Source organism: Dermacentor silvarum, unplaced genomic scaffold, assembly GCF_013339745.2.
Source record: "Dermacentor silvarum isolate Dsil-2018 unplaced genomic scaffold, BIME_Dsil_1.4 Seq575, whole genome shotgun sequence".
In the NCBI taxonomy this organism is placed as follows: Eukaryota; Metazoa; Arthropoda; class Arachnida; order Ixodida; family Ixodidae; genus Dermacentor; species Dermacentor silvarum.
Window position 1 is genome coordinate 51,181 of NW_023606456.1, and position 8,821 is coordinate 60,001.

An 8,821-nucleotide genomic window follows, 5' to 3' on the forward strand; every position below is an offset into this window, starting at 1 on the left:
CTTTACAATCAAAGGAAACACACACAAAAAATGTCCAGTGGCCATGGCACAGACAGTGAAATGAATCTACTTTTCTAAATAGACTTATCTTTGCACCACGTGTACAGCCTTCTTACATACGTTTGTTGTCCCACATTGCTGTCACAGTCATACTCACAGTCTTTCCACAGAACACAATATCTCATGGGAACAAACGCATCTCACATTCTCATGTACTATCCTATTTGGTGGGCGCATTTTTCAGTTATTGTGTGACCATAACCAAGTTGGCTATGATATGCAATATTCTTGCGAAAGTGTGAAGGATCTCGTCATTCAGGACAAACGCTGTTTTGTTTCAACGTTGAGCATGCACACGCAGCTGGAAGGTACGTCAACAAGGTGTTGCCTGTGCAGAATGGAAATTTTTACAATGCAGGTACAAATCCCTTTTCCGTGGGGCGCAGCAATTGGCGGTTTATGGCACTGTGTGTGTGTTTGTGTGTGTTGGTGAGTCGGTGAAAACATCAAGTCTCTCTTTTCAGTCATTTTCATTGGCAGCAACGCAGCTGTGGCATGCGTTCTGTTGCAAAGTTGTCGCTGTATTGTGACTTTATGCACAGCAATGCATTTACCCTGGCCATTTGTCCTGGATGTAGAGTGCTTGCTTTGAACACAGTATTACATAGCAAAGGAAATGATCCAGCAGTAGTTGTTGCTTTTTTATGGAGGTAGAGTACCACATTGATTGTAAGCGTTTGCCATCTCAATGTCTAAAAATCTCTATTCAGCAAGACGGGTTGACACTATTTCTATAGATGCACCGTATTGCAATTGAACCGACATCATAAATGACTGACATGACCTTTGCATAGAAGGAAAATATTTGCTCCTGCATTCACCGCAAAAACAAATATGAAAAGTTATAACTCATCTGTCCTTCGTAAACCACCCATCTGCAGTGACTTTTCGCATTCCTATTCACATTGTGCAATTGCCTTTCAACGCACCATGATCGTCTCACAATAAAGCAAACAAAACTTTCAGAGGAGCACAATTGGATCTATTGCAAATTAAGCACAGATCCACATACTGCCCTATAAATGTTGAAACGTGCGAGCGGACTTTGGATGAAGAGGACAACCCAGCTGTGCTGGCTCGCGTGTGGCGCCGTGAACTGTTTTCGCTGAGCGATACCTTTGCGTTCTTCATCTTGTAAATAAACGCGATCCATCGTCACACTACGAAACAGGGATTAATATTCACAAGAGGTATTTGCAGGCAGAATGCATAGAACAACAAAAGACTACAAAAAGTCCGATATCAGTCCGAGTATGTTGGTGGAGCCTCAACGACACCTTCTGTTTTTGCATCCTGGCACAAATCGCAGCGCAACAAGACAAATGTTCCTGCCCAAGTTTCACATGTACCACACGTTAACAGTAAGGCCCCAGTGCTTTACAACGGCTCGCTGCTGTACCGCTGTTGTATCACCCCTATAGCAAGGCCGAAACATTTCCATAGGACCAATGAGCTCGGCTTTTGCAGGCGACACTAGCGCCGCCTCGATTCTAGCGGTAGTTGTACTGATACGGGAAAAATGTTTCCTTAGTAATACAAGATGATGTTTTGAATAATATTCATTTATAACCTCAATTTAAAAACGACAGACGACGTCTGAATTTCTAGTTTAAAAAGTGAATTTGGATCGAAAGTACGGTACAGAAGGCGACCGACTACTACTATTGCTGTGGCGCTGCGTTCTTGCTTTACATGGTATATTCTACTTTACCACACTCACATCATATACATAGAAGCAACCTATGGCGGCCTGCAGATAGAAGAAGTTGAAACAATAAGAGGGGCAGGAGAGTGAAGAGAATAAAGTGTGAGATGGAGAACAAAATGGAGTCTGTTTTGAAGCTACTAAGTGCAGTTTTATTAAGTACATATTTTTTTTCTTATTTAGCACTCAGAATGAGGTTGTACATTTACCTTTGAAGGTTGCGCGGCAGCAATGGCTGAGCGAAATTCCAAAGTTCAACACACCAACCCGCTGCAAATGAACAGCTGTATTGTAACAGCATCGATATTTATATGAGGTAAAAGGCACGTGAACAGCGCTTCGTAAAATATACGGGTGCATAATATGCGTGAGTGTTTATGAGCAAAAAGATACTACGTACTGTCCCACGACACGTTTCTGTTGAACACAAGGTGTCCGCCGCCGAATGAAGGAATGCATCCAACCACATAGAGCCCGTCGCAGGCTGGTATGTTGCAAACGTTTCTCCACTATTGTAGGTGAACATGTCAGACCACTTCGTTCACAATATTCAGCAAACGGCAGCTCAATTTGACCATCAACACTTAGCTTTCACAAGGGCGAATTCTGTCACGACTGTTCGTCTTCTGGTTCAGAATACTGTTATGAAGGAAGACGCAGATGTCGAAAAGCCATTTAATCGATCTGACGGCAGTAGAAAACATGACAGCTTGGTCGCCGTGTTTTTAAAGGCAACAGCGCTAACAAAGGATGCGCGCGCATAGTCTGCGCACTGAACGGAAAAGGGACAGATAAGCAGCACAGGCACGTTTCATGCGATTACAACACTCCCCCCAAACAAAATCACAGTCGGTCGTACATCAGTCAATCAGGTGGACGCGTCACCCGAGTGCTGCGTCTAAGTACAGGAGGGGCTTGCGGCTGCTGCGGTGACGACACTGCTGGTTGCAATGGGCAATTTTATTTTCCCAGAAAATCACTGGCATGCCGCAAATGAATTGCATCACGACAATCTTCCGAATGCTTCTCGTGCTTCAAAGAAGAACAACGTAGCTGATCCGCATGCACAAAGCGCGTTTGTTTGTCTACGTACACCATGTGACAGCAGATTTTAGACTTAATATCGTTCCTGGCCGCCACTTCACAAGTTCCCCACGAACAGTGCACACTAGTAAACGATCGCCAACTAAAATGCTCTAGGTTTACCCTTACGCTCATTTGCGCTGCGCACTTCACTCTCAGACTTGGCCATTATCGTAGCTTCCATGTTTGATTTAAGCAGAGACAACCTTGTGCGTAACTTTCTCTTCAAAAACAATTCTGCTGGCGTTCTACCAGTGAACGTATGCGGCGTAGTTCTGTACGCGAAGAGAAAGTTATCAACTCTGTGTTGCAAGGACCTGGCACTTTTGTTCCGTTCATCCTCCAACAGCTGTTTCAGCAATGACTGTTTAACAGTCTGCACGGCACGTTCCGCTGCGCCATTAGATTGGGGATAATACGGCGGAGTTAATGTATGCTTGACGCCATTTGCAGGCAAGGAATCAGCGAACTATTTTGCCCGAAATTGTAGTCCATTGTCAGTAACTATCTCCAGAGGCATACCATATGTTGCAAATAAGGACCTTACTGCTTCAACAGTCCTTCGCGCGGTAGTAGAAGTCATTATTTTCACATCTACCCACTTAGAGTGGGACTCAACTGCTACCAGGAATATTTTGTCTTCCTTTTCTGCAAAGTCGAGGTGCACTCGTTCACTGAACAGTTGGCCAGCGCCAACAAAGAGTAGCCAGCGCCACTGGCTACTCTACTGGTCTCACACTCTGACAGATGTTACATTGCTTTACTGTTTGTTCGAGGCAGCTGTCGATCCCGGGCCATCAAACCAATCATCTTGCCAGGGCCTTCATTTTACTGATGCCAATTTGCTGTTCATGCAAAAGTGACATCACTTCCTCCTGAAGAGTGTGGGGTATAACCACTCGGTTCGGCCAAATTAAGCATGCATCATCCACAGAAGGCTCAAACCGTCTTACAAAGAATGGTCGATACTGCTCATCCACAGACCGCTGCCAACCATGCCATGCCATTTCACGGACAGTCCTCAAGACAGCGTCCTTAGACGTTTCACGTGCGATGTCCTTTGCCGTTAAAGGCAATTCTCTGATGGGAAAAAGTAAAAAAATTCATCTGCATCGTCAGCGGTTTCCAACAATGGTAGGCGCAACAAGCCGTCGGCGTTGCTAATCTTTGTCCCATGTATTGGTTCACAGTGACTCTGTAGTCATCACATATCCTTATTTCTCGTCCAATTTTCTTTGGCACGATAACTAGCGGCGTTGCCCAAGAGCTGTACCTCACTCGGTAAATGACACCAGCCTTTTCTAGTTCCACCACTTATTTTCCTACTTGTTCTCACAATGCATATGGTAAAGGCCTCGCCTTACAGAAAACTGGATTTGCGTTCTCTTTCGTGCGAATGCTACCCTTATATCTCTTGATAGCACCGTAGCCTGCTAGAAAAATATCAGCGTGCTGCTGTTTTAATAACTCTACAACTTCTTGAGTTTTCATCGGCGCGATTGCTTGCACATTAAGTGCAACCTCGTGCAATTGCTGCAAGGCATCAACCAAGTTCACTTTTATCTTTGCGAACCAGTCACGACCGAGAAGCACCGGCATGCGCGCACATTTTTCATACTTGGCAATGACAAGTGGTGAGAGGTGGCTTTGCTTGCCACCCCTCACGTCGACTTGCGCAACACCCTTTACGCTGATTGCGGTGCCGTTGTACACACCGAGCTTTACGTCCTCACTCTTGTAATATAGGTTAGGAAAGTTCTCTGCAAAGTCCTTTTCAGACATAATTGTTACGGCAGACGCCGTATCCAATTCCATTGGCACTTCGTGACCATTAATGATTACCTTTACTACTATTGGAGGTGGACTACCTGCTTTGTTCGTTTGGCAAATAGTAGCAAATCTTGCTCTGTTGCCGACTCTTCTACAGCGTGCACGAATCGCGTTTTGCACATACTTGCGACCTGACCAAGTTTAGAACACTTAAAACAAGCACTTTTAAAAATGGACAACTTGTAGGAGCGTGTCGCCCAGCGCACCTATGACATAAAACAGCCATTTTTCGCGTATAGTTTTTATCAGGTACCTTGCTTGTTGGGGTAAGCTCGTAGCTAGATGCCCGTTGTCTTGTCGGTTGCTGCTTGTGGGGATTAACGGGGGGCCCTTGCCAGTGCACGTTTGCATAGCTGGCAGCAGCATTGCCGACGAGCATGTCCTGGGTATCCCTCTGTGCAGCTTCCATGGCGGTGGATACCTTGCAGACCCGGTCCCATGGGACCTCGTCGTCGGGCAACGCGAGAAGACGGCATCGGATAGTGTCGCTCCGTAATCCAGCAATTAGGCGGTCCCGGAAAACTTCTTGTGGGAAAGTTCCAAAAGAGCATGTCTCGGCGAGCCTCTTCAATTCCACGAGAAACTGTGCGATAGTTTCACTTGACTCCTGGTTCCGTCGGTAGAAGTGGTATCACTCGGTGACCACAGACCGCTTTGGAGCATAGTGCTGTTGCAGCACTTTTGTGGCATCTTCGTACTTAACCTCGGTAGGCGTTTTCGGCAGCAATAAGCTACGCAGCGTCACATAGGCCTTCTTTCCTAGGACGGTCAAGAAGACTTAGAGCTTCTTCCCGGCGGCTATTTCGTTTGATTTGGCAAAAAGCTAGAACCTTTCTAGGTAGACGTCAATGTTGCCTGTGTCCGGGCAGAATTCCGGCTACTTTCCTAAGGTGGTGGCCATAGCTTCTGTGTCGCCTTATCCCATCCTCGTCGCCAATGTTATGAAGGAAGACACAGATGTCGAAAAGCCGTTTAATCCATCTGACGGCAGTGCAACACATGACACAACACAGCTTGGTCGCCGTGCTTTTAAAGGCAACAGCGCTAACAAAGGATGCGCGCGCATAGTCTGCGCACTGAACGGAAAAGGGACAGATAAGCAGCACAGGCACGTTTCATGCGATTACAACTGCCTACTGTCGTTCTTGCTGTCGTTGCCCATACGAAACGTTGTCACGATGTAAACGTTGCCAGCGTTGAAGCTGAGTTTACTTCATGCAGTTTAAAATATAAAAAGAAATGTTTTGTGGTACGTATTGGTTTGATGCGTTGAAAATAAAGTTTACAATATAAAGGCTCAACTGGTGCTTTGATTAGCACCGCTGACGGTGCGCTGCCGTCATTTCGATGGTAGCGACACCCAAAGGGATGAACGGAAAACACGTCACATTCCACAGGACTGCCACTGGTGTGTCTAAAGCTGGGCTTCCCGGGACAGGCGTCAAGATTCAGGGCTCCAAGGCATAGTTGGAGTCTCCTGCAAGATGAAAATGTGAAAAGGTGTTGGTGTCATTTAGTTACAGAAACTGATTCCCTATGAGACCACTTTATCTGTGGGATAATAAACTGACATTCTGCACATCTATGCACTGTTTCGCAGTGTTGCTGTGTTTTGCTGTGTTGGTAGCACTCACCAAGCACGATTTCCACAGGTTTCAGGAGAGTTCCAAGCCGGCTGCGCAGCGGGGTGTATCGCCATACAAAGGAGTGTTGGTACGACATCGACCCCTTGGCATAGGGTCGATGTCGAGAATCTTCATGTCGCCTTCACACACCTTCCGTGCCATGGGTGAAGCAAAGTGGTGAAAAATAAATGATACGGTGTTAGTCTTGCGTATCAGGGAAACACTACATGAACCTACCTGCGCCGCGAGACTAACTGAAAAACTTATGCGAATGAAATTTTTGCAGCAGTTTCCTACAAGCTCATATAGCAATAACTCCTGGAGCTCTTCACTTAGCCTTGCTGACCTCGAGTAGGCAAAAGTAGCCTCAATTAAAGCTATTCAAAACCTACAAAGAAATAGAAAACTTTCCACTACAAAAAAAACATGCACGGAGAACACTGGTGGGCACTGGCAAAACATAAGTGTTTGCTAGACTGCATACTAATATTAGTAACTATCTACCTGCATAAATGATGGTGCTAGACGTCAAGGCTGACTGCTTTGAGAAATATACACGAGCAAGAAATGGTAAATGTAATGAGTACTCACGGCCATGGTTTTGAGGGCGTTTGCCCTTTCCGGGTAATAATGCACTGGGTCACCTCTAGGCTGAACCCTTGCGGTTGCTAGATCGATGGCAGTCACTGTGCCGTTCACGCTGGCGACAACACCCAGAATTCGCCCTCTGCTTGCGAACGTCCCCTGGGCACTGGCTTTGGCAGCTATTGTAATGGGAAAACGGACCCAGCCCTTCTGCTGGCCAACGACAGATATATCGCACGAGCAACTTTGTGAATAGTGTCGCTTACAGTGTACTGGGCCATTCCTATGAAGACTTCCGACTTCTGGAAGCCGCCGGTGGCGAGAAAACGGAGCGTGCAGAAGACGTTCCTCTCTTTGGAGTGGCCATTAGAAGGGTGGCACCCGACAGCTAGGCTCCTCCAGTTCGTTGCAAAGCCATCGAACGGTTCCCTTTGACAAACAATACTGACGCCGAAACCCCTCATCTACCAGCTCTGAAAACGCGTGTAGTAACTGCAGTTGTTGACGAGTCCTGGAGAGCAACCCGTGACAAAGAATCTCTGCAGGAGCGCCGCCATGTTGTCATGTGTATCTAGTCGTACTTTAGAGATAACCAATGCGCGCGCGAATCGTCAGCGAGTCTCAGAGGCGGCACGGCCAGCGCGCGGCGCCAAGGTCGCAAGCAAACAGCCAAGTCACATACAAGTTGAACCCAAAGCGGACTATTTCTTCGCCGGTTCCGCTCTAAGCGACGACGGCTTCGCTTTGAAATTGAGTGCCAGATACCTGACGTGTTCAAAATTGTGCTTTGACAGCCGCTCAAGCTACCACAATTCTGACCAACCACGTGAAAGCAAGCGCATGGTTCGCATTTCGAACCCTAATAAGATTTAGCCCCTGATCTGCCGGTCAAGTGCGTTGCCTTTTATATGAGTCATCGACGGTTCCAAATTATTCGCTGGTGCCTGCGTCTTTTTCTCGATTTTTTATTGCTGATTTCAATTCTAGAAGGAAATTAATTCAAAAAAATGGTCGTAATTTTATTAGAGTGACCGTAAAGTGACGAAAAAATGGTTTGTTTTGTAAAATACACAATTTTTATTCATGAATAAGAAGATAAGCGCACGTCCGGAAACTGAAACAAGTGAGAAGTCTTCGTCTTATCGCTAACAACGTGGGATAGAGCTTTTGTGGTCTCCAAAAAAGGAAACGCAAAAGTGGCAGCATCGTTTGTGTATATACGAGCCTGCCCGGGAAGAGGTGTAATCGCGCCGCGGTGAGCGATACACGATCGAGTGACAGACGGTCACCCTTTTAGAGATTTTTAACCAGATAACACCAGTTTAGCGCGTGCAACAAGCGGGAGCTGCCACAGGAGCAAACCAAAACTTGCCGCCGCCGCGCACGCGCGCCTGCCCGAATGCACGTGCGACAGCCGACGCACCGTTGCCAAAAAAAGCCCGGAGATGCATCGGCGCAAGTAAAAAATCCCGCGTGTTCCCGTCGAGTGGCAGCACATGCCAAGCGAAAGACATGATGGAAAGAGGCGCGTTTTGAAAATGTACAAGCGATGACGTACATGTACGTCATTGACCCTGAAACGGTTAATTAAACAAGCTTCGATGACAACCGAGAACGGATAGAAGAATCGACAACATTCCAATAAGTACATATCATGCAGGCACCTCTTGCGCTGAGCGTAAAGTTTAGGTTCTTGCTGGGTGAAGTGCATTCCCGGAGAAAAGGTTAAGAGACCTGTCAGTACAATGCTGTTTATCTTCTCGGCCTCATTTTGAAACTTGAAGGAACTCTAAGCCTTTCTGCCTTCTCCAGCAGTTCTGAGTAGCATTGCTGCTTGTACGAAGGCTCCTTTGTCAACAGAGTACCTGAGTGAAATAATTCTTACTTAATTCTTCACGCCTTCCATTCAAGCCATGCATCACTGGATGCATCC

At 46.5% G+C, this 8,821-nt stretch overlaps 1 pseudogene; it reads right to left on the minus strand.

Moving 5' to 3' along the window:
• Nucleotides 1-1,302: 1,302 nt before the first annotated feature.
• Nucleotides 1,303-5,582, minus strand: LOC119435254 (uncharacterized; annotated as a pseudogene).
• Between the last annotated feature and the right edge of the window lie 3,239 nt (nucleotides 5,583-8,821).